At 43.0% G+C, this 26,130-nt stretch overlaps 1 long non-coding RNA gene across 1 annotated transcript in view; it reads right to left on the reverse strand.

Moving 5' to 3' along the window:
- LOC149855791 (uncharacterized) overlaps positions 1-26,130 on the reverse strand; it is a 182,344-nt gene that overhangs the window by 143,977 nt on the left and 12,237 nt on the right. Inside the window, exon 3 of the long non-coding RNA XR_016438418.1 lies at positions 18,967-19,066. This is a non-coding gene — a long non-coding RNA (uncharacterized LOC149855791). The remainder of the gene's footprint in view (positions 1-18,966; positions 19,067-26,130) is intronic.

Raw genomic sequence — 26,130 nt, forward strand, 5'->3', positions numbered from 1 at the left:
ACTGAATGTGCTACATCAGCTGAAATTAATGTGCAATACGCCACTGACTCATGCAAACACCAACACCATTAAAGCAGCACAAAAGCATTTAACTTGCTTTAAAGTGTCATGCATATGTGCCCCTCATTTCGTCTACACACGTCCTGAGAGTCTAGCCTAGAAGGAGCTGTCTGTGTCATACCACAGTTGGATGGCATGGGCTGTGGCAGAGGGGGCTTTCACTGCACTGCACCTCCACTGAGCAGTAGGAAAAAGTGGCAGTAATGGCCAGATCCTAATGCCCACCTGCCTCTGACCCAAACTAAATTATTCTGCCCCCCGGCCAGAAAGCATCACAATCCCTGGTGGAGTCTTCCTTTATTTTATTTTTTGCAGCAAGCCCACCAAAAGCATAATGTCTTGGCTTTTTCACAGAGCCCACCGGAAACTGCAGTTTCTGTGAAAATCATGCAATCACGATTTTGGTAGGTCCCTAGTTATAGACTCTGGCTTTCAGTTCTGGATGTTCCCAGTGGCAACCTACATGCAGTCTTAGAGTATGGACAAACCTTTTAACCACTTTAAAAAATTGTAAAGCAAAAAAAGGAAAGCAGCTACTAGGGAGCAAAGATCAGCTGTTATACATTAATGTAAGTATTATGCGGCTGTATTATGCTTGTGTCACAGAATCATGCAGACATAACAGTTAATTCATAACAGCTTGTATGAGTATTACTGTGTCAATACAAATAGCTAGCTCTGGTGATACCCTTAGTGAATTTCCATTTTCAAAAGACTTGCTCAATTTGCATTAACTGCCTGCTATAGAATTCCTCAGATCGCTTTTATCAGTAACAAGACAGAAAGAGATTTTTAATGATCTGGAGCTGTTGGATTTTTTATATTTATTTTCTACATCAACGCCATTAACAAGTGCAGCTTTTCAACATTCCTCTTAGCACTCCCTAGGCTCTCCATAATTTTTTGTAAGCATTCCACTTACTCTGTATGTCAGAGTGATGAAAAACATATCATCACCAGCCTATTCATTAATGCCAGTGCCATGCATTTCTAAACAAAATACTGCTCAGGGCAAATTACAAGTGGTGTCAGCTTTTACCTGTAGAGAACTTTCCGTATTAATCTGAAGCAAATTATAAACTCCAAAAATATTTTCTTTGGCTCCTTAGGTTCATCTATGTAATAAAAAATGAAAGCATATAGTACCAATTTTCCTATTTATATATGATACAGTCACAATCAAGGCAACAACAAATGCTACAAGGAACCTAATGTAAATACACAACCTGAAATACAGCTAAGGAGACGAATCTGGTCTTCAGTTCAAACCTAGGGATTAAGTACAGAGAGCATGTGTTTTGTGACAGATAGCCCATAATATGCCTAGAGCTATTTACATCATGTCATGTATTCTCTCACCTGTTCCTCAAGACACAGTGTGTGAGGATTAGCGAGTTCTCCACTTCTTTACCCCTAAGCAGCATTTCTGCTACATTTCAGCCCAAACATCCGTGCTGGTGGGCTAGAAGGAAGATCCAGCCCAAAAAAGATATTTAATTTATTTCTTCAGGAACCAGTCAGGATTGTTCATATCTAGGATGATGAAATCCAATCAAAACAGAGTATTCTAAGATAAGACACTTAAACATACATCTTAACTTTCATTTGTATCTAGATCTCCCCCCCCCCATTACAAAGCTCATTTTGTGCATGTGAAAGATTAAAATCAGCAGTTGGATTGCCCTCACATTAACTCTTTGAACACAGTCCCCTGTATAGCTATTTCTGGGTGTGTGATGCAGAAACTGATATACGAGTCATTTTCTCCATGCTTATTATCTGCTCTCCTGGATCTTTACCATTTCCTTTAAGGGACTGGCTCTCCAGCTTTTAGTTCTAATACAGACAATCCCATAGTAATAACTCTCAATATAGCTATTCCTTTTATGGGCACAGAACAGCACTGAGCCACACGTGATCACATTAGGTAAGAAGGTTATGAGGTTTTAAAAATATTTTTCTTCTAAATAGGAACATTTGCATTTTGGGTTTTTTTTATTAGCTATTGCTTAACTGTATTTTATTAAAATATCTGCAGCTTATATCATTTGCTATAGTTATCCTAGAATTGTGTGTATGTTTTATTCATCTCCTCTAAATGCTTCTCTAGATTTCTTTGTAATGAAGAAATCACTTTAATCAGCTAATCCAAGGCCTTTCTGAAAGAGGTCACTATATTACCTAGAGAGAGAAAGCATGTGAGAAGGAGAACAATTGTATCTGCAATTTATATTTTTCCCATTCCTTTCGCAGACAGACAATCTCACCTTGAAATGTTGAGATGTAATTTGTAAGTGTACTGCAAATGTGCAGCAAAACTGCACTGAACTGTTTATCTTCAGGAGTGATTTGTCATAAAAAAGAACTGCTTCTTCTAAATGGAAGAAGTAAAGTAATAGTTGTTACACTTGTTTCTGTTGCGTACACTTCTATTCATAGATATGCAATTCTTATTTCCACAGCAGCTTGCAACGCTTGCAACACTTATAATGATCTCAGCTCATTTTCTAATGAGCTATATAACTTGTTTTATGAACAGCAGTATTATGATGACCTCAGCTCATTTTTTAACAAAATGTGACATGTCACAAAATCATACTGTCTACACCAATCAAGCTACACTTCAGTAAATTTTAGTATTTCTTTTTGGATAAACTGATATGATGATACATGCAGAAATTTGGCAACGCTACCCCTGTGTTTAATCAGAGACATGAGACTACAACATTGCTAAATAGCTACCATGCTCTCTAGAAATCACATGCCCGACTGCTCATTAAATCATGTACTCTCTCAACTGCTACTACAGGCTTGTTGAATCCAAACATCTTTTTATTTACCTTTACAATGATACTTTCGTCTTTAAAAAAGAAAGAAAAAATTATGCAAAAAAATAAATAAAAAAAAAAATCACAAAATTAAGTCTGAAAAGGAAAAAAACCTCCACAGAGAGGCTGCAGGAAGCATTGGGCAGCACTGAGGGGAAGAGACCACTTTTCCCTCACACCGAGCACACTGCTGCCTTGCTGGTCCTAATGTTGCTGCAGCTGAGTGGGGTGTCTGCAGCAGGTGCAGGGCGGAGCTACGTGTGGGTCCCCCCAGTACCACGGGGCTGAGGCCAACAGCTGCCTAGAAAGGCAGTCCAGCGCAGAGCCACCCCAGCCCCGCTGTGTGCCCAAGGGGCGGCAGAACGTGCCACTATGGGATGATGACTGGGCCAGGCGGGACAGAGGGACCCACCAAGGCTGGACAAAGCCCCTCTGTGGGCCAGATCTAGCCCACAGACGGAATTTGGCCACCCCTGGGTTAAGCAGAGGAGCAGAAACGGCCAAGAGTCTAATGTCTTAAAAATTTAAGTATGAAAAAGTATTCCAACACAGACACTACTGGGCCTTTTACATGTGCTCCAGGGCATGGGGAGGAGGGCTTTAATTACGGCAGCTGCTAGAGGCACTCTAATTAAAGCACCTGGAGCATCTCATGTATCTGGATTCCCGCACTTCAAAATGGTCATGGAGGCACTTTAACTAAAGCTCATTGAATGAGCTTTAATTAAAGTGCCTCCACCCCCATTTTAAAGTGTGGGGATGCTAATACATGAGATGCAGAAGCTGGCTGCAGTGTGCTAATTAGCATGCTCCAGCAAACTTGATTCATCATGTCTGAATTACTGCACGTCAGAGCAGCCTGACCGGCGAAAACAAATAACTGCACAATTGTGGGAGAAGGGAGAGAGGCACATCTCAACATCTTGAGATGCCGCAGTGTCACTGCAGATAAACAAATAGCACAGTACATATTTTAAAAAATCCCCTTTAACTGAAAAAAAGATAGCTTTCTACTTTAGATCTTAATTCACACACAATAACATCTCTGGAAACAGATGTTTTGCTGTAACACAGCAAGGCCTAGATTCGCAATGACGATACACTGGTAGAAAACAGCCGTAAACAATCCACTTCCCTATGCTCCAACTTTTTTGACTCTTAATGGAGAGCTTTCATACCTAGAACTAGCCTACAAGGACTTTCTTATGTTGTATTTTACACTGTAATAGTTCCAGGAATCACCAGACCTGCTCACATTCAATAAAGTTAAGCATGTGTGGATATCTTCACCAAATCAACTTTGTCAGCGGGTTACTTCAGTTTGTCAGTACAGTAGCCAAGAATGACAATAGGTTGCTGATCTCAACTGGAACTTCTGAGTGCTACTCTAAAATAAATATTATGCATCTATAGATATTTGAAAAATAGATATATTTCTACATACAAAATCTTACTGATGCAAACAGCTCCACTGACACTATAATGGAAGCTTTCTTTCCATACCAAAAAGTTCTCTCAGAGTGATTAACTTTCAAAGCTGGGGCTCCTCTTTCATAATTCTATTCACTTAATCCCCCAACTAACATACATGCAGGTAAAGCATTATGTCTCGTCAAATACTAAAAATATTTGGATTTGGAGAATATTTTTATTCATTGTGCTAACCTGTGTGTTGACTAATTAACAAGGCAAAATAGGCTTGTCTTGATTTCACTACATTTTCACATAGTCCCCTGACAGACACTACAATTAAGATGCATATAACCTGTTAATTGCACCATAAATTGTAACCTTGCCACACATTCAAGGAATTAATAGCATGACAAAGTGGGAAATCAGCCCTAAAGGTATTCCACAAAACATATAACATTTTCATGGCTGGTTTCCATCGCGCTTTAAATTGAATGTATAGCAGGGTAGCCATATGGCAAAGCTTGGTCCCTATGCTGGCAGGCTGGCACTTGCTGTTTTCAAGGTGCCAACTCGCAGGGAGCTTATCAGCTGGGCTGGGGCACTGTCACACAGAGCCGCAGGGCTCTCTGAAACCTGGCATGGTACCTACCTGCCCTGCAGCACACATGGGGGGCTATGGAGCAAGGCAGGTGCGAGTGCTGGGTCACAAAGAGCCCTGCAGCTCCCCACGACCTTACAGGCACTTGACACATCCCAGCCATAGGGACCTTGCAATCAGGGAGAAGATCCAGGGATCCTTAAAAGATTCAGTGGGATCCTTAAAAATTTTATGTACAGCTAAGCTGCATGTGCAATTTTCTGATACCCCAGAGCATGGGGACCAGGCAATTTGGGAATCTCTCCCAGAGCACCAGGACCTTAAAAAGTAAAAATAAAATAAAATAAATGCATGCTGCTGAGCTGCGCAATAAGTTTTCTAACATCCCAGGGCTCAGGGCTTTGGGTCCCGGGGCTGGTATAAAGAACCACCTGATTGTTACTCCCAGCCCTAGAACTGAAGTCTCAAGCCAACCCCAGCATAGTCCCAGGGCTGGAACTGACAATCAAATAATTGTCAGTTGCTGCCCTACAATCATGTAGGTTCACACTGAGCTGTGGGCACCCAGCTTTCAACTTGCTGGTCTTTCAACTTGCTGGTGCAGAGGGAGCCCAGGATCACAATCTCACGCTGCACTGACAAAGAACGAAGAGGGAATGAGAAATGGAATATAAAAGTGCAAAAATATTGCTGTAAAGGGTTCAAATTTAGTTGTTGTTTTTCTTTCATTTTGTTGCAACTCCAAGGCCCCTGCCAGATGTTCAGGTAAAGGTTTGATGGGATCTGATGCATGATCCACACATCCATGGCAAGAGGCATGATTGCAGGATCCAGAATCACATCCAATCATGTCTTATTGACAGTGCAGGGGGAGCCCAGGATTGCAGCCTCAGGCATCCCCTGAACCAGCAAGTAGCAAGCTCCCATCAGCTGTGAGACTTCCAGCCATGGCAACACACTCAACTGTGGGGCACTCCCACAGCTGTGAGTCTTGTCAGCTGCAGGACTCACAGCTGCTGGAGCACATGGTGCATCCCGGCAACTGTTAGCCCCATCAGTTTCTGGAGCTTCCAGCCACAAGGGAGCACCTGGTCACACATTCCATTTGTGGCATAGGAACAAACCACAAAGTTATTACACATTTTTTGTAGAATAACTTCGAAGCTTATTCCTCATTTTATCACACCATTAATTGATTGAATGTGTGGTTGGGTCACAACTTAAAACATGATTAACTGGTTAAGTGTAAAGGAATCAAAGTTCAAGTCAATTACAGGAAAAGATTGCAGCTAACACCCTTTAAGGCAGGGGTGGGCAAAATATGGCCCATGGGCTGGATCCGGCCCGTGAGGCCATTCTATCTGGCCCACGAGGCCCTTAAAAAAATTTAGAAAATATGTCTGCCCTTGGTTCCTGTCAAAAATGACAGTAGGACCCAGGGGAAGCCCAGTGGGCTCCCACAACAGCAGGGCCCACCCAGCCTGGCCCTCCAAGCTGGAAGTCCCAGGAGGGGCTTCTGGCCTGGGACCACATGGCTGCCATGTGCTGGAACCTCAGGTAAGGGGAAGGGGGTCAGGAAGGGAAGGGGAGGGCCCTGGGCAGGGAAGAAGCCTAGGGGAAAGTGGCCCCTTGCCTGCCCTGTGGCTGGCACCACACACTGCAGCTGCTCGCAGCCTGCATGGAGCTGCCTGTGCCTGCTCTGGACAGCCCCACACAGGCTGTGAGTGGCTGCAGCAGGGAGCACCATCCACAGGGTGGGGGAGGAGCTGCTTATCCACCACCGCGCTCAGCTTTTCTCCAGGCTTCTTCCTGGCACAGAGGAAAGTGGCCCTTTCCCTGCCCCATGGCCGGCGCTCCCTGCTGCAGCCACTCACAGCCCATGCAGGGCTGTCCAGAGCAGGTACAGGCAGCCCCAGGCAGGCTGTGAGCAACTGCAGTGCAGGGCGCTGGCCACAGGGCAGAGAGGGGCCATTTCCCCACCCCGTGTTCAGCACCAGTTTGTAACCCAGCCCCACATCAGCTCTGGGCTAGCCCGTCAGGGCCGCACGTGGCAACAGCAGCTGCAGCCCCCCTGCTTGCCGTGCCAGGCAGTGTTTGCCAAGCCACCTGTGAGCTGCCCAGCACACGAGCTCCAGGCAGATGGCAGCAGCCAACACTGCCCGGCGCGACAAGCAGTGGGGCCACACCTGCTGCTACCACACAGCCCTCACAGGCAAGCCCAGAGCCGATGCAGAGCCCAGGCTGGCAGCAGGCCCGGGTTACAAGCTGGTGCTGAGCGTGTTTGCCCCATGCTGTAGCTGCTTGCAGCCCGCGTGGGGCTACCTGTGCCTGCTCCAGACAGCCCTGCATGGGCTTCAAGTGCCTGCAGCAGGGAGCATGGGCCATGGGGTGGGTCAGGGGCCGCTTTTCCCCATGCTCAGGACCAGCTTCTTCCCTGCCGGCGAGCAGGGGGTCGGGGCTGTGCGCTGACCCTTGCCTGTACCACAGGGTTGCGGGGCATTGGGAGTGAGCGGGCAGGGTGCCAGCAGGAGCACAGGGCCTGCACTGGTGTCCCAGGGCCAGTGCCGGTGGGGCCCCGATCAGGGTGGCAGGAGCACAGGGTCCCAGCTGGCAGGGGCTCTATGGAGCCAAGCCAGCTCCCCACTCTCCCTGCTGGTGCAGCCCAGCCCGGCTCCATAGACCCCTGCCATCCTGTACCCCGCTCTGGGCCCCACCAGTGCTGGCCCTGGGACACTGCTCCCAAGACATTGGGATATTGGTGCCAATATGGTGACCAAGGGGCAAGGCACCTGTCAAAGGGCAGGGCTACCCACGCGGCCCTCGACAGCCTGCCAAAACTGGGTAAAGCAGCCCTCCGCCCAAAATTGTCCTCCCTGCTTTAAGGGGAGCTCAAGAAGTTAACAAAATAATATAAAAGAACAAATCCACAGCATAATATTTTTTATCTGTATTTAAAGTTCAAACTAGAGAATGTACTGTATGTGTTTGCTATATAAACCCCATTTGCAGGAACTCTAGGCTCAAAGTCACCAAGCTGTTCTACTACTCATGGTCTCAAACAGGTCAGAGCGAAACCTCTTTGAGGGTTAAAAGACTTGGCTTCTATTTCTTAATTTAAGATGAGGCTTAGTAGCAAAAGTTGTAAGTACGTACAAGTACTTTTGTTTGAAGACAACATGGCTTACCAGACTCTTTTGATCCTTTGTCTAACTTGCTATATTCTTCATTTAGTTTAAGGACAATAGCAAACATTGCTATTATCACCATAATTTCAGGAGTACTTAAGTGAAATGTGTTTGAAGATGAGCTACAGGGAAACTGCTGTGCTCAGCATTCTTCCTTTTGGATCTGGTGGAGTTCCAAGTTCCTTTTCTGCCCAATGATCCAAAGGCAATGCAGTTCCTATAGGATCCAAGCCCATAGGAGAGTTGAAGCCAGACAAGTATCGCACAGCAACTGACTCCAAAATCATACATCCCCAAATTTCTGGAAATGCAGCCAGTTTCCCCATGTAAAGTTTCCATATCACCTTCTTGCTTTCCTGCTAAACACGACACCTATTGCTGTGAAACATTCAAGAAACCTTCCTAGATCCTTCAAGTAACTTAGTGTTCTCTGAGTGATTAATTCTCCCCAGCCCTTACCTCCTTGAGCCCTTTTCCTAATATTTCCTCCTTTAGAAGAAATGGTTGTGATGAAATATAGTCCTCAGGGTGGCCACTTGGCACAGAAAAAATACTGTCTTACATTGGATAAATAAGGTAATTAGCATGTAGAGCAATTACAATTTGCATGCAGAAATATGGCAATTCAGGTGAATCCTTTGCATGAGGTATTAGGATATCACCCTAATATAACTGGATACTTCTTTTTTACATGGAGTTGATTTTATAGCTAATTTATACAAAATCTGAATTCAATGTCCAGGCTGATCTTGTTTCTCTTTTTGCTGATAAAGACTTGAATATCAGTGATCCAACCAAGATCACTGAAACTAAACTTGACACAAGTTTACAAGAATTTTTCTCATCTGTTTCTGCAAGAGGCAAGGATTTCTTATGGTGATATCTTGAACTGAACCAACTGCATAGTTGAGATAAATTTAGACAAACTTTCACGTACATGATAATCTACATCAGGTCTGACTTTGACAATTCCTGGAGCATCACGGCTACAGCATCACTCAAACATTATCTTGTCTGTTTGTCATAGGTAAGAATGGAAGATGCTGTTTTACAATATTATTGTAATTCAAACCTTTGATGCAATGGATATTTAATTTGTCATAGACCACATAGGGATGTGGGCAGTGGGGTTCCGCAGGGCTTGATCTTCAGGCCCACACTGTTCAACATCTTCATTAGTGACTTGGACGAGGTGGTAAATAGCACCCTGTTCAAATTTGCTGATGACACTAAGATGTGGGGGGATGTGGGCACACTAGAAGGAAGGAACAGGCTGCAATCAGACCTAGACAGGTTACAGGGGTGGGCGGATGAGAATAGGATGGGATTTAACACTGACAAATGCAAAGTGATGCACTTGGGGAGGAACAACCAGCACCATACCTACAGGCTGGGGAACTCCCTTCTCATCAGTACAGAGACCGAAAAGGACCTTGGAGTCATCACTGATTCCAAGATGAACATGGGCCGGCAGTGTGGGGATGCAGTCAGGAAGGCCAACCATACCTTGTCATGCATCCACAGATGTATCTCAAGCAGGTCCAAGGGGGTGATACTCCCCCTCTATGAGGCGCTGGTCAGGCCGCAGCTGGAGTACTGCATCCAGTTCTGGGTGCCACACTTCAAGAGGGATGTGGACAACATGGAGAGGGTCCAGAGAAGGGCCACTCGCATGATCAGGGGGCAGCACGGCAGACCCTACGAGGAGAGGCTACAGGACCTGAACCTGTTCAGCCTCCACAAGAGAAGGCTGAGGGGGGATCTAGTGGCCTGTTACAAACTAGTGACAGGGGACCAGCAGGCATTGGGGAAGTCCCTATTCCCCTGTGCACTACCAGGAGTGACCAGGAATAACGGTCACAAGCTGACAGAGGGCAGATTTAGGCTAGATATCAGGAGGCGCTACTTCACAGTCAAGGCAGCTAGGATCTGGAACCAACTTCCAAGAGAAGTGGTGCTGGCTCCTACCCTGGGGGTCTTTAAGACAAGGCTAGATGTACACCTTGCTGGGGTCGTTTGACCCCAGTACTCTTTCCTGCCATGGCAGGGGGTCGGACTAGATGATCTGCTCAGGTCCCTTCCGACCCTAGAAACTATGAAACTATAAGAAAGACTAAAGCAACCAAATTTTTATGTACATTATTTAAAACTATTAGTTGAACAACAACCTTTCCCTGTGCACAGAAAAATATGGTAATCTCTGAAGTGACTCGTCCCTAAAAATAAGAGCCAAATCTTACAAGCGAAAACCATGCAACAATATATTTCTATTATTTTCCCACATATCTAGTTGTCTCATGTTTTCTTTTTCTGCAGCAGGTTTTATTAAGAAATAGTTAAAAATCAACAAGCAGCTGGCTTGAGCTTGAATAACTACAAAGATCAGATTCTAAATCAAAAAGTCTGGTAATATGATTGTGAACACATTCTCTACCTAAAACAAAATTCAGAGCATCATTTCATAATACCAGCAGTCAAGGGAATAAAACTGGCACCTGTAGACTCCATCATGTTTTTACAGACTACAAGAATGTTTATATCTGAGACGCAAAGGAAAAGCTAGGAAAAGGGCAACTCCCTGAAGACTTGCTTTACAGTTATGCATAACAATATACCCAGCCCCCAGGGGACAATCAAAGAAATCAGGGCCAAAAGGCCTGGGGTCAGGCCAGGAAAAAATCTGAATGAATTAATTGAACTGATCCTTGGTTAATCGGGCTATTGTAGTCACATAGAGATTGGACCAGCTTCAGAAGAAATCTAGACACTATGAGTTCAAGACTTGGAAGAGGCTGAAAAGTTACTTCACAAGGTATTCTCCACTCACCATCATCAAGGAATTGTAGCCATCAACCAGAGAAGAAAGGGGCAAGGTATAGGGGAGGTGGAGTCATGCAGAAGATCAGCCTAACTTATAAGCCAAGAAACATCTATCTTCCCAAATATCAATTTTCCATCAAGGCGGGGCTGGAAAGTGGGAGGAAAATGCAGAAGTCAACACAACGGTGGGGGGAGGGGGCAGAAGAACACTGCCTGCTCTCAGTCAGGCATGCACTATACTTAAGGACAAAGAGGTCAAAAACAAGGAGAAAGTACATTACATCATGCCAGCAACTGAAAATCTCCAACTCTCTATGTATTTCTTCTGAAATCAAAGTCATGTCAACTCACAAGTTTCACAGTAAGTACAGGTTAATTGACATGACACCCACTTGCAAAAAAGGCATAATAGATAAAGGAGCTATTTTTTCCAAAATTAAGAAACAGAATCAGCCAGACCAGTTGCCTCTAAACCTTTGAGGCTCTTAAATCTTAATTCCTTAAGCTCCATTCCATGATACTTTAGATAATGACTGGTCACTTTTCAGGAAACAAATAGCAGCAGCACTGATTTTCAGCCTTCCTGTTATTAAATACAACTTGATTTTATTCATGTATGAATATTACTACTCTTGCCATTTAGTAATCAAATAGTTAGAGGTCACATCTAAGAATTGCTAGTGTTATAAAGGTCTTTGCTTATTGTACCAGTATTCCTGATTATTCAGAGAGAAAATATATAGAAACTATTAAAGCAGTATGAGATACCAGGCTCTACATTTACACCAAATTAAGTACACGTAGAACACTACTAAAACAGGATGGTACTTTTTAATACCTACTTTGCATTTATGTAAATGACCAAACAAGGAAAACAACAACACAGAATTAAGCCTTTTAATTTAATAGAGGGCTTGTATAAAATTAAACATTTTGCAACTAAAAGTTCCTTTGCAACTTGCACTTGCTATTTTTCATAATGGCAACCTCTAGTAGCCTATGATTTTTTAGGAGTTAGAAAATCATTTACACCGTGCCTCCAACATAAACAAGCCAATCAAGTGAACTGTTTGAATGTCCACCAAAACATTAAACAGGAAAGTGTTTTTTTATCTTTAGGTTATACTTGAAACCAGTGTTTCACTGGTGCCAGGTTTCGGTTTGGGTTCAGCTTTCTAGCACCAGCTTTGTGATTAAATGTAATACTGGTGGAAATGAGGGGCACCTGAATTGCTTCTAGCCAGATGCAAGGTAAAGTAATTCTGACCCAGGACCAAGTTTATAGTACAGGCCAAATATGAGGAGCCACCCACTTTTTTGGCTGTTGTTGTTAATTCCATGCATTTTTTTCCTCTGACTTGCAATTCTCTAGTCACTTGAAATAAGTAGAACTTCACAGCTCTACCATATAAGTACCTAAATATGTTATCAAATAAAAATTGGCATGGACATGTACTGAAATATTGAGAGGTTATGATAAAAGTGCACATGTATTTAGGAAAAAGGTAGTGTCCTGAAAGTGGAGAGAGAGTATAGATTCCAGGTAGAGAGACTGAAAGATAGGACATCGCCAACTACATCTTAGAGAGAGATGGGGAGGCAATCAGATCCTATAGGAATTGAAAGGCTTTGAAAATGGTCCATCTTACTGGATATTAAAAAGACATAATGAGGACTAGAGCAGGGTGCTCAGACAAGAGTTAGCAAGTAAAATGAAAGCAAGTGAGAAAACAGCAATTAGGAAGCTGTGCCTCTCTCAATGTTCTTAATAACTCACATTGGACCCACTGGCCAGGTACAGACATTCTACTTTTACCAGTACAAGTGATCAGAAACTAGGCTATACTTCAACAAAACAGAAGTTTAGCACACAAAACTGGTCTATACCCATAACAGAACAGAAGTTTGACACAGACTGGTTTCAAAATGGCTGAAAAAGGTTTTTAAAATGTCCTGTATAAGATTTGCCCTGCCCCTTGCTCCCCCCTTCTCCTTCTACCACCCTCCCCCCCCAGCCAAAGGGCAGATGCATGTTCTGTTCACTACTGATCTAAACTAGATCACTTACAGAAAACTGCGTAACTTAGATTGATTCCCCCTCAGTCTTTTTGAATGTCCATACCTTGCCATTAACCAAGCCTTGAAGGATTCCATGCAATACTTTATGCAGTAGAAGTGGCCCTACCTGGTTTTCCTCAGTTACAGGCCCAGTCCATTCCATCGTCAGCAGTAGGAAGAAGCAGAGACAAGATTCAACTTTACTGCACAAGCAGCTTGGTACAGCAGGTAGGCTGGGCTCAAAACTCCCCTCCTCAAGGTTTCTATCATGCTGTACACAGTATTTAGTCCACAGAGACACCTAAGCTAAGAAGAAACAAACACACTGCAAACTGATTTAAAGTGTGGCTGACAAATTAAAGTAAATCATTTTTAAAACAACTCAAGAAACCCAATGTAGCTTTCAAGAAATTTTCCCTATTTGGTGCTGATGTATTTAATTTGAAGAGAGTTCTGGGCAGGGTTAGACTGAAAGAGACAGCAGTAGATCTTGAGTTTATGCTGATGCCTGAATCTTCGAAATGAAAGAAGAGATAATATTAGGCGTTTAACTATATTTCCAATTAAAAGCGAGAAGCCAAGACACTAAAATTAAGGATCCATAAAATGTTTCATAACTGCAGAGTTTTTCCTGTTTCTAATATTGAAGATAGATTTATTTAAAAAAAAAACAAGCAAACAAAAAACCTCTCCATAAAAAGCTGAAATGTTACCAATGACAAATATCCCATTACTTGAGGTGAATGGTATAAGGCAGCTCTGAATTTTGAAGACTCAAAATAGAAAAAATGCTTGCTATATTTATGAAAATAATAAACATATGTCCACAGTATTTAAAAAAAGATTGCATCCTGTTCACAGGCTCAACCAAATTCAAGTCAGACGCTAAACATAACTAATCATCTTTTTAAGTAAATTACCAGGAAACTAATGTTTTACAATTAAAAACAAGATATTTTATATTGGATTTACTCAGCATCCACAGTTATGATGCAACATCTCAACCTCATTAAAATGTTATCAGTTTATTAAGATCATGTATAGGGTTTTACACGACTAGGACCAACTGGTACATTCTCTTGTTTATGTACAATATTTTATGGTGACAGGTCAAAAATGTTACATCATTGTAAATGTTTCAGTAGAACATTGTGCAGCACATGTCACAAGTGGCATAGGCAGCCTGTGTGTGGCACATGGCAGAACAGGGATGGTACAGGCAGTACAGCAGTAGATACAGCAGGAAGCAGAAAGCAGAGCATCAGGTCAGCCAGAAAGTATGGAGCAGAAAGCACAGCAGATCTAGCAAGGGAAGGGAATCAAAATGGTACTCGGGGAAAGGGCAGGGCTAGTTTGTGACATACCTTTAAAAAAAGATGGCACTCACTGCAACAGATTATGACAAAGCCACATTCATACAACTGATACTACTTTTTCACATCTTTTTATTTTCCCATATCTATTATGATTTATTCAAATAAAAATAAGCAGTAAATACCATCTTTCATTTTAGATACACACTTTGAATAGTTTCTATATTTCAGATTTAAAACACAAATTTAAAAAACCCACATTATACAAATCAGTCAATGCCACATACACGACCCACAGAATACTGTTATGAAATGTAAAAAAATCCTCAGAAAGTATAACACGCTATGGACAATTCTGTCAGGGTCTAGCTACATGCAGTAATGTTGCTGACATTAGAAATAAATCCTCTGGGGTTTTTTGTCATTATGTCATGTCACAACAACTGTTTAATCCATCTAGTAGTATTTTACTACTTTGAGCTCATGTTTGGTCATTTTTTAAAAAGTGATCTCTAGAAAAATGTATTCCATCTGTTGGCCTATAGCAAACTCACTTCATTATTGTCCCCCCCAGAGAGGAAGGTTTCAGCATAATCTCTGTGGAGTTCTGAAGCCCTTTATTAGTGAGCTTCAAGGGATAGCTGGCATAAATTTTCTGAGAATTTGGTTCTATATAGTCACTAGAAAAGCTAGGGCAGGGTATTTGGATATTAAGGGATATGACAGGTCTTGCAACAGAAAATATCACAACCATCCAACTGGCAGCCTAAAGGCTACATGCAGCCACAAGAGGCTCACCTGTGGCCTCCCATATTCCCATCCAGCTGCCAGCCCTTCTCTTACTATACATGCAGCAGCAGCCACAGCCTCCAGGTTCCCCCTCCCTCCTCCAGCTCTCACTCCTGTCCCTGGGGTAGTGCTGGAGCCATTGGTTGCCTGGAGCATGCACACAGCATGGTGCAGCAGGGACCTTGCAATCAGGGAGCTGAGGGTGGGGGTTTTGGGGCAGGGAGAATGGGGGAAGGGGCTATGGCTCACACAGTGGAGTGGACTGGGATGGGATGGGGTGGAGGAGAGGTTATGGCTAGTACTGGTAATGCTGATGCAGCCTGCCAGGCATGCAGCCCAGAAGTTATACAAACCTGGAATACATTATTCACTGCCCATGCGGGAATTAAAATCAGCATGTTGTTCACCATCCAGCCTAGCATTGTTCATTCATCCAGCCTTCATTAACAGGCATTTTGGTGCCCAGACAGGTCAGTCAAGATATCATTCTTCCTAATTAGCACTCCCAAAAGCTGTAACATACAGCCTGTTGAGTTTCAAAAAGGATCTAATTTAAAAATAGAAGTCATTTTAATTTTCATCCTATTTAAACATTTCCAAAGTGTGTGTCCTACCACTTAAATATCCAGTAGCAGCCCGTATAAGTGAGTGCAAACAATTACAAAAAAGTTGCACCAATTTTGCAACTTTATTGGTGTACTTGCACCAATAAAAAAAAGAATTAAAAAAAGATCTTTTCCTGATGTATTTTTACAACTTCAAAAAGGAAGGATTCTTTTGATTTCCAGATAAATAAGTTTCCTATTTACAACCAAAAATATAAAGATAGAAATAGTGCTCCATTCCCTGGGGAAACAACTTGTCCCCATTCCAAATCTTTGATTTGATGAAAAAGGGCAGAAAATGAAAAATGTTAACAGCTGTGGCAGAATAACGAAACACATATCAATGAAATAATGTATAGGAATATAAAAAAAAACCCAGCATCTATTATAAAGAAAAGAAACACAAACCGACTGATAACGGCCATTATTTTCAACACAAACCCACAATGAATTATGGGTTTATAACAAACAGCAAAAAGTTAATACAGTCTTTAATACCTGATGGTAAAGATTCTATTCCTTTACCTCATCCAATATAGTTCTGCAATACAAAGGAAAAATTGGAAAATCATGAGAGAGAAAAGGCATATTTAAACTGTTGTCAAGTAACCATCTCATGATAAAACAATAAAACAATCCAAACCAGTCAGCTGTTAACAGCCTTATATCAAACTTTTGGAAGGGAGGGGTGAGCTTGGCCTAATACAAACAGAAATTTTCACTTGTTTTGGGGGTCATTCCAAGTATGAGAACAGGAAAAAGGAGGAAAATACATTGTACGGTTTACTCCTAACTGCTAAATGGATCATACATAAAGACTGCCATATCTGTTTTATTGAAACACAAAGGAATAGTCAGCACTGGTTTCTTTACAAAGGGTATAACAACATTAATTCACTATTACTTCTCCTTTGCCTCAGTTATATAAAAATGAAAAACCACACTTCTGTAAGTACAGAATGAATGCAACTTATCCTTCTGGCCTCTTTGGCAGTCTGGTTATATGTTCTTGGCATTAATTCATTTGGTTGTTTCTCTTCATGATGAAAGAGCAGCATCAGCATATCCTAACTAAAAGAGGAGTACAACAGCCAGAGAAAATCTGTCCACAGAAAAGGGAAGTCAACAGAAGTTTCTCATTGTCTTCCAACAGAGCTGGAATCATCTCAGTATTTATGCAGTACCTATCTCCTTTGATGAAAAAATGAAAAGGGATAATAAAAGGGACTTCAGGTTCAGTGACAGGTTTGTAGACTGAAGTCCCCTCTACACCACAGGTGGGCAAAATGCGGTTCGCAGGCCAGATGTGGCCCACCAGGCCTTTCTATCCAGCCAGTGGGGCCCCTAAAAAATTTAGAAAATTAATATTTGTCTGCCCCTGGCTGTCTGTCATGTGGCCCTCGATGGCTTGCCAAAACTCAGTAAGCGGCCCTCCGCCCAAAATAATTGCCCACCCCTGCTCTACACATTACAGGCATCCTGCAATTAACTGGTTAATTGTGCAATTACCTAGACACCAGCTGTACATGCAAAGTACTTGCACTTGATCCAAGCCTTCAAGAGGCTGAGACATGATAAAGAGGTCCAACCAGCTATAAAGTTAGACCTCAAAAATGTGCATTAACTTTACAGCTGGTTGCTATCAAGCTTTAATTTGCACATATAGCATGGTGTCCCCTACAGCTGCGGCCCTGTCATGTAACAGGACTCACTGCCACAGGGGTGCACCTTGCCTAGCTAGGAGACTCTTGGCCCCAGCAGCTGCAGACTCTGGGTCTTGGCAGCACCCCACAGCTGCCAAGACCCAGAGTCCCACAACTGCAGATGCTGGGTCCCTGGCAGCATTTTTCCTGGTGCCAGGAACCATCTGGGTCCCGGCAGCCATGGGTTGCAGCTGTGATCCCCTAGCCTCAGGGCTGCATGAACCACCCAGGGCTGGGAGATCACTGCACCTGTTACCACCCCCAGCCTCACGGCTGCATGAAACCCCCACCCTGGGATATTGCTGCAACCACTATCCCTGAGCCTCTGGGCTGCATGAAACTCCTGGGTCTAGGAGATCACTGCAGCCACTATCCCCCAGCATCAAGCATGCATGAAACCCCCAGGGCTGGGAGATCATGGCAGCTACATCTCCCAGCCTTGGGGGTGCATGAGGTAACCCCACAGCTTGAAGCCCCTTAGCTGAGGGGACTCCCAGCCATGGGAGCTCACTTCTTGCTGGGATAGGGGGAGCCCAGGATCACGTTCCCCCTGCACCAGCAACAAGGCAAGATGAGATCTAATGTTCAACCCCACAACTGCACTTCCTACCATGCACATGAGGCATGGTAAAAGGCATGATTGTGTAGAGATCAACATTTCTCAACCTGTGGGTCATGACCCAAAAGTGGGTTGCAAGAATATATGAAAGGGTCGTGAACAAACTTTAAAAATGGATTCTCCATTAAAGGAGGAAAACTTAGAAAACTGTGGGTTTTCCTGTGCTGCCTGCCAGAGTTCCAGCCTTCAAGGGGCAGATAGGGACCTGCCCCATGCCCCCCATACACCCCCTGCCCCATATACCCACCCCCGTCCCACACTCTGGGGACCTGCGGGTGGGCAGCAGCAGGTTAGAAGTGAGGGGCACTGGGTTGGGACTGGCCACTGGCATTTACAAATGGGTCCTGGTACAAAAAGGTTGAGAACCACTGGTGTAGATCACGCATTGAATCCCATTGAGCCTTTGTCAGCAATCTTAGTCATCCTTCAAACAGTAGTATTTGCTAATATTTATCTAAGAGTATCATAATTTCCCCTATATATAAAATAACAGTTACCAATGGGAATTCTAGGAAAATGTTGACTTTAATTATTTTATTTCCTCTTTCTTAACATCTGACATTAGAGGAAGACCACAAACTACTTCTTCCATAGAATTCCCGTCACCTGGGCAGTTGCTCAGTTATCCATCATCCATAGCGTAGATAGGATTTACAGTTTATGACAAAACTAAAAAACTCCATGAATTAAATTATGGAGCTGTTGAAGTCAATCGTTTTACCGCTAATTTCAGTAGGACCAAGATATTACCTACTATTCCCCATTACCAGATCTCCAAACCATCTAGTGCTAAGGTCAGCTACTATAAAATAAAAGAACAAAACAAAAACTTCTCCCCACTTTCCATGTTCTACTACTAGAACTTGAAGAAAAAGAACAGAATCAAGGTTAATTTTTTAATTTTTTTTAATTCTCTCTCATTGTTATATTTCATTAACTTCTTGGAAAATTAAAAATGAAAGATAGGTTTCTTACCAAATGTTTTTTTCTCCCACTTCTGCTCGGGCACATTGATTCATTAACTTAGGCTTATTCATTATGGATGCTGGGCTACTGCCATTCATCATCTTTTTTTCTAAAGACGAATAAAAATTGAGTAATTAAAATTACAGGTGAAATGTTTATGAATATTTAGAAAAAAAACCAAACAAGTCACTCAAAACTTCAGAAGAGGATTTTATAAACACATCCCATCTCCTTTAATCACAATTAAAGATTGAACAATCTTCACGTAAATCAAAGGGATTCATTACTTGAATATACAAAGCATAATTTGCCCCTTCTTTAAGCTAGTGTTGCTGAAGTCAATAACTGCCTTTTGTTTATCTATCTGAATATGTGACAATACAGTTGATGTTACCAAGATTATGCGTAGAATTATGCATAGCACAGTAGCAACCAGCAAACATACTTCTTAAGTAAGATCCTTAAGAACACAGCTGGATCAACTTTGAAATTTCAAATATTTAAAAATGTAAGACATCTTCAGCAAATCATTTTTTAAAGTCAGATTTCAGCCCTAAACTGATAAAAGTATTCCTTGCAGAGATGAGGTTGAAGTCACTCCTAGCAAAATTATAATTAATTGGACAGCATAATTATACTCAAATGTTGACAGTACTAATTTCTAAGTTGCAATTTTTCTAGTAGAACCTTATAGCCAAATCTTGCTCCAAGTTACTAGTTTTCGTCTGATAATTACAAGTATAAACAAGATCCCAACTATATGACAGAGGAAATTAATTATTTATTGGTAACATATCCACAATACTAATGTAAGCTTTTCTGCAACTGTTGCTCATTTTCTTAAATAAATCAAATAGCATAATATTCAATGCTTTTAGCCAGCAAAATTGTTCTGTTTATCTTGAACAAGCTCTGCATTTGTTAAGATTCAGCCTACAAATGCATCAGACTACACAGTGTTTACTTGAACAGTACAACAGTGTTCAGGGTCAGCTGTATACTAATGAATTAAAACAAACTACTAGATTGTGAGCCTCCAAAAAATAAGAAAAATGATCTGTGATTACCTAGTTTCCTTTTTTTTTTCTTTAAGTAACAGACCACAGATCTAATAGTAGAACCAGACTTGACAGTCATGGGCAGCAGCAGCAAAAGTTTCCTGCCACCCTTTGTTTGTATTCCCAGTAGCAGATAGATCAGCCAAACCTGCCTAAGGGTGTACAGTTCTGAGGAAAATACCAACCTTTGTCTCAATTTTCTGACTAACAGTTGGGCACAGTAATGCATTTGTCTAATTCCCAGCTGTGTCTCAGAGCTTCATTTGACTTTCAATGGACAATATTCCTTCTGTTTCTCCTTCCCACTTAAGGCATTTGTGGATGCTTGTGCCCCTACACCAGTTAGGCAGAAAATTCCTAAAACTAAGGAATAACAGAAGGCCTTGAGGCTAAAGGAAAGGCCTGCTCCTGCTTCACCCCCCATCCAGTCTGTCTCACTGAGTAGTTCAGCAAGCTCAGCAGGGAATGGATAGCTCTGTTACTGTCACCTCAGCTACACTGTCTCATCCCAGCAGGGAAAGAAGGTGGCAGCTCTAATGTCTTCCATCTGCCTGTGGGGAGCAAATTATCACTACATTTCCAAGGTCTATACTACTAGCCATGCTCCTAGTCCTGACCACAGTACTCAGCCACCTCTTCCCTCTCCAGTGTCCTTGTGCTGTGGATTGACAGCACAGGATACCTCCAAAGAATAAAGCAAAAGGACTTCACATCTAGATCCATCACCCTGCTGCCACCTCTGTAACAAACCTCTCTGTAACAATCTATACCAATACCCAAGATTGGTGCCGGCTGGAGTAATTCAGACCCTTTGACCAAAAGGACTTCCTTTTCAAACTCTAGGACTTTGCTTGAGTGATACTTTAAGGGCATGGAAATTGCCAGCCACTTTAAATATTTTTGGATCAATGTCCAAACTCAAATTTGTTCTGAAGCAGAATCAGAGAAACACATTTGCAATGCTGTATCTGTAAAGACTCAGCAGCAGGAACCTAGAACCACTGGTTGCAAAACCATGAGCCTTTACACTCTGAGCTAACCTCCTCCCCCCTTTTATTAGCCAGGCTGCAGTAGGTTGTTCATAAAGGGGCCCGCTATGTTTAATGGGAGAACAAAACACAGTGCTGAGTGAGCATAACTAGTAGTCTCAACTATTGACCATAAGAGATGTATGGGTATTGGAACAAAAAACTCAAAGTGCCTTGAAAACATTCAAAGATGTTCCATTGCAGCCTTTTACTGCTTTGAGTCCAAGTTAAATGTTTTCAACGTTTTTGACCCAGAATAGGAAACGACCTAGGTAACCATTTGATTCAGTGAAAATTTAAGTCAGTTCAGGGTTGGGAGGGAGGAGAGAGGGAGTTTGGCTTTTGTCCTAGAGAAAAAATAATCCAAGCCCCTAATAAACCCAGGACAAAGCAAGATGTGAAAGATGCAAGTTGGAGGGATGTGAAGAGGGAAAAGAAGAGGCAATGAAGGAGGAGGGATTCTGTTGCTGCTCCATAATCAACCACCAAGGAACACTTAGGTGTGCTGCAAGGACAATCTGATGTGGTTACTCGCACCTACTGTAACTGGGCCTCTCAAGTGCAGTGGAGAAGGAAGGAGGGACCATAGCTAGGTTACATGTACAGTACATGTGATCCAAAATCTTTCCAAAATTCCCCTTTAGGATTTGCATAAACATTCATGGCATATACTCCACCCACCTGTACTGTGGAAATCAGACCTGGACCAAATGGGAACAAAATTATATAAATCTACATGTTGAACTGTTCTCTGAATACAAAGCACACCTAACAACAAAACAATTCAAACATGGTGCATGGTTTCTACAGCATTTCCAAAGATAAAACAGGGAATATATGTGGAAATGGCATGTTTCTATATGACATGTTTCTATATGGCATGTCTTCTAGCTTCCTCTGACCTCAGTGGGGCCCAACATATGAAAACAGTCTTTTTCAACTACTAACTCAGGGTTTTCCAATCCTAAGAATGAAGTTCTTAAGAAGCTCTGATAAGTGAGGGTCTATCTGCATTCCTTGTGAAGAAGTAGGTTTGTCTGCTGGATGCTAAAGCACCTGAGGCCCTAAAGATGCTCTCTAAATAGATGCTTGATGCAGAGCAGCAGAGGGGAGTGCTAGCCACCAAGAGAGTCCATGTCAGCAGGCCAGCATTTCATCTTGAAAAACATCACTCCAGCTGTCTACAGTGACAAAGTTCTTCTTCAGAAAGAACAGAGGAAACATTCCTAAATCCTGTAGCCAGAGACAAAGGGAAGAGGGTGGGAATCCCTCCTTGCTACAGCATTTGCTCCAGTGTTGGTGCCTTGGAAGATCACAGGCAATGACCTTAACCACTGCATGCATCAGACTTTTTCTTGTTTCCTTGTTGCCCATAGTAGCTCTGGATCATAAGTCTAAGTATGTTGCTACACAGTGTATTTATTTCTCCTACGCTGATCAGAACATAGTGATTTTCTAGAAGAAAAGACGGCATGAATTTTACCAGGGGTTTAGCCTGTTCACAGCAAAGGGTGTGCACAAGTCTGCAGCAAAGGAGCACATAAACCCCCATGGCTCACTAAGAGCATCCGGGAATGTCTCCTTGCTAAAAGGGAGGCATATACCCAATGGAGAGATGGGGTCATCGCCAAGAAGGACTATGTTATAGTCGCCCAAGGATGTAGGGGGGCAGTCAGGAGGGCCAAGGCAGAGTTGGAGATAGGACTAGCTTCCCGGATTAAGGACAATAAGAAGTCCTTCTTCAAATACATAGGGGGTAAAAAGAGGGTCCCGGGTAATGTGGGGCCCCTGCAGGACACGATGGGCAACTTAGTCATCACGCCAGATGACAAAGCTAACATATTTAACGATTTCTTTGCCTCTGTCTTCCTAAGTAGGGACCAGTTCAGCCACCTCCCTGCTGGGCCCCCCTCGGGCCCCGAGAGAGACACGCCTGGGCCAAGGGTTAGCGAGGAGTTAGTTAGGGTACTTCTGGAGAGGCTGGACGTGTTCAAGTCCGCTGGTCCGGACGATCTTCACCCTAGGGTTCTACAGGAACTGGCTGAGGTCATTGCGGGACCCCTGGCGCGGCTCTATGAGCACTCGTGGTGCTCTGGCAAGGTGCCGGAGGACTGGAAGAGGGCCAATGTGGTCCCTATCTTCAAAAAGGGAAAAAAAGAGGACCCGGGAAATTACAGGCCAGTTAGTCTGACCTCAATCCCGGGTAAGCTCTTTGAAAAAATTATCCTGGCACACATCCAGGAGGGCCTTGCAGGGGAATGCATGCTCAGGGGCAACCAACATGGGTTTATCAGTGGCAGGTCTTGTCAGACCAACCTGGTGGCCTTTTACGATCAGGTCACCAAATCATTAGACGCAGGGGTTGCTGTGGATGTAGTCTTTTTGGACTTCCGGAAGGCTTTCGACACTGTCTCTCACCCTGTCCTCATCAAAAAGCTGGGAGACTGTGGTGTCGATGCCCACACGGTCAAATGGGTCGCCAACTGGTTGGAGGGCCGCACCCAGAGGGTGGTAGTGGATGGGTTCTTCTCGGCCTGGAGGGATGTGGGCAGTGGGGTTCCGCAGGGCTCGGTCCTCGGGCCCGCACTGTTCAACATCTTCATCAGTGACTTGGATGAGGGGGTAGAAAGCACCCTGTTCAAGTTTGCTGATGATACTAAGATGTGGGGGGATGTGGGCGCACTAGAAGGGTGCAATAGGCTACAAGCTGACCTTGACAGGTTGCAACGGTGGGCGGATGAGAATAGGATGGGGTTCAACACTGATAAGTGCAGGGTGTTGCACATGGGGAGGAAGAACCGGCACCACACTTACAGGTTGGGGAACTCCCCTCTTGCCAGCACGGAGACGGAAAAGGATCTTGGAGTCGTCATTGACTCCACGATGAACATGGGCCGGCAGTGTGGGGAGGCAGTCAAGAAGGCCAACCGTACCCTGTCATGCATCCACAGATGCATCTCGAGCAGGTCCAGGGAGGTGATCCTCCCCCTCTATGCGGCACTGGTCAGGCCGCAGCTGGAGTACTGCGTCCAGTTCTGGGCGCCACACTTCAAGAGGGACGTGGACAATATGGAAAGAGTTCAGAGGAGGGCCACTCGTATGATCAGGGGTCAGCAGGGCAGGCCTTATGAGGATAGGCTACGGGACCTGAACCTGTTTAGCCTCCACAAGAGAAGGCTAAGGGGGGACCTTGTGGCCTGCTACAAACTGGTCAGGGGGGATCAGCAGGTATTGGGGGAGTCCCTGTTCCCCCGTGCGCTGCCAGGAGTGACCAGGAATAACGGTCACAAACTGGCGGAGGGTAAGTTTAGATTAGATATTAGGAGGCGCTACTTCACAGTCAGGGTGGCTAGGGCCTGGAACCAGCTTCCAGGGGAAGTGGTGCAGGCTCCTAGCCTGGGGATTTTTAAAAGGAAGTTAGATGAGCACCTTGCCGGGGTCATCTGACCCCGGGGCTCTTTCCTGCTAAGGCAGGGGGTCGGACTAGATGATCTACCTAGGTCCCTTCCGACTCTAGCTACTATGAAACTATGAAACTACTTGTGGATTCCTTCCATCAACCTCCTGACCAGCTTTGCAGCCTTACCAAAATGCAGAAGAAATTATTTAGCTTCCATCTCTGCAGCCAATGGAAAGGTGATAAACAGAGACTTATTTCTGTTTGTTCTCACCTGGATCAATATACAGAGAATGCTACCATTGCTCCTCTCTTTCAGAAAAATCATTCTGACAACAAATGCTCAAGAACTTCTGGATTGTACCTTCTATCATTACACTGAATACAGAGACAGGCTAAGAACAATCTGCAACAGAGTACATTCCAACTGATTTAAAATTAAAATAAATATAGACAACTGAGTTCTTCCATGTAAAAAACAAACAAATTTACTTGAAATGTTTGTGCAACAGAAAGCATCACTCACCAGAAAACTCATTTAAAGTTGTTTCATGATGTGGGTTTTAAATTAAAATTAAGGTTTTTCCTGATGTGCCAAAGAATGTTTTTAAGTATATATCCCTTTAGACCATAAATACTATATGGCACATTTTAACATAATGTAAGCTAAATCTGCCAACCGAAGATTTTGCTTTATAATACAACACTTTAATCTGTAAGACTGAAATACAAACCTTATTCCCAAAAGTCATTATACAGTGCTAATATAATAAGAGTTATTTAATTTAAGGAAGCTTTGCAAAAACAGTCCAGATAGAAAAACATACTATTGCCAGATCCTTCTTTGAAAAAACTGTGTCCAGCTCTCAGGTACTGTACATGCTGAAGCTTGAAGAGAGTAAAAATAAATCTACTATCCCTCCTCTTAACTTGAGCTAGATGCCAAAGTTTAAATCAAAGGCATTAAAGATTGACTGCCTAAGAAATAATTGTCTTTCTTGCCCTCTTTGCGTGTTGAACCTTGACTATCCCAGAAAAAGTAAAACTACTTACATTAATTATGTGTTATGGACTGTGCTCTACTCTAGAATAAAATACGACAGACAAAAAACAATACATGAAAAAGAAAGCTTAAAATGACAACTTTAGACTTCTAACTTATGGAAGCTTTGCTGGTGAAAGCGGGGGAGATTTGCACCCTATAGACTAAATCAGCAATGCATAAGCTTTTATAAGCAGCTGCTTACAATTACAGCAACACAGCATTCAATGAATGAAGTCTTCTAGAGATGAGAGTCTCAGAGAAACATTGATATGAGTGTTAAACTGACAAGGAAAACTTAGTTTGCTGGTTTTCTTCCCCTGCTTCCTACAAAGAGTTCTGTACTGAATTGTGTAGACTTCTGGTAAAAAACATTCACTTATATATGGGCACCAGCAACTTATTAATTCAAACTCTACTGCTGAACTCCAAAAGCTGAACATTAAATTCAAACTCTACTATAATGAGTAGGATGCAGTTATGCAACAATTAAGTCATTCGGCTTGGTACGACAGTTGCATGAAACAAAGAAGTATTCTCCACCCTGTACGTACATAAATATAAATAAAGCATGGGCAGGCAGGATGGAAGATCTATTATATTCAATGGGAAAAAAATGCTGCAATAGAAAGGCATTGTAAATGTCAT

Source organism: Crocodylus siamensis, chromosome 11, assembly GCF_052110815.1.
Source record: "Crocodylus siamensis isolate JL-2025a chromosome 11, ASM5211081v1, whole genome shotgun sequence".
Lineage (NCBI taxonomy): Eukaryota > Metazoa > Chordata > Crocodylia > Crocodylidae > Crocodylus > Crocodylus siamensis.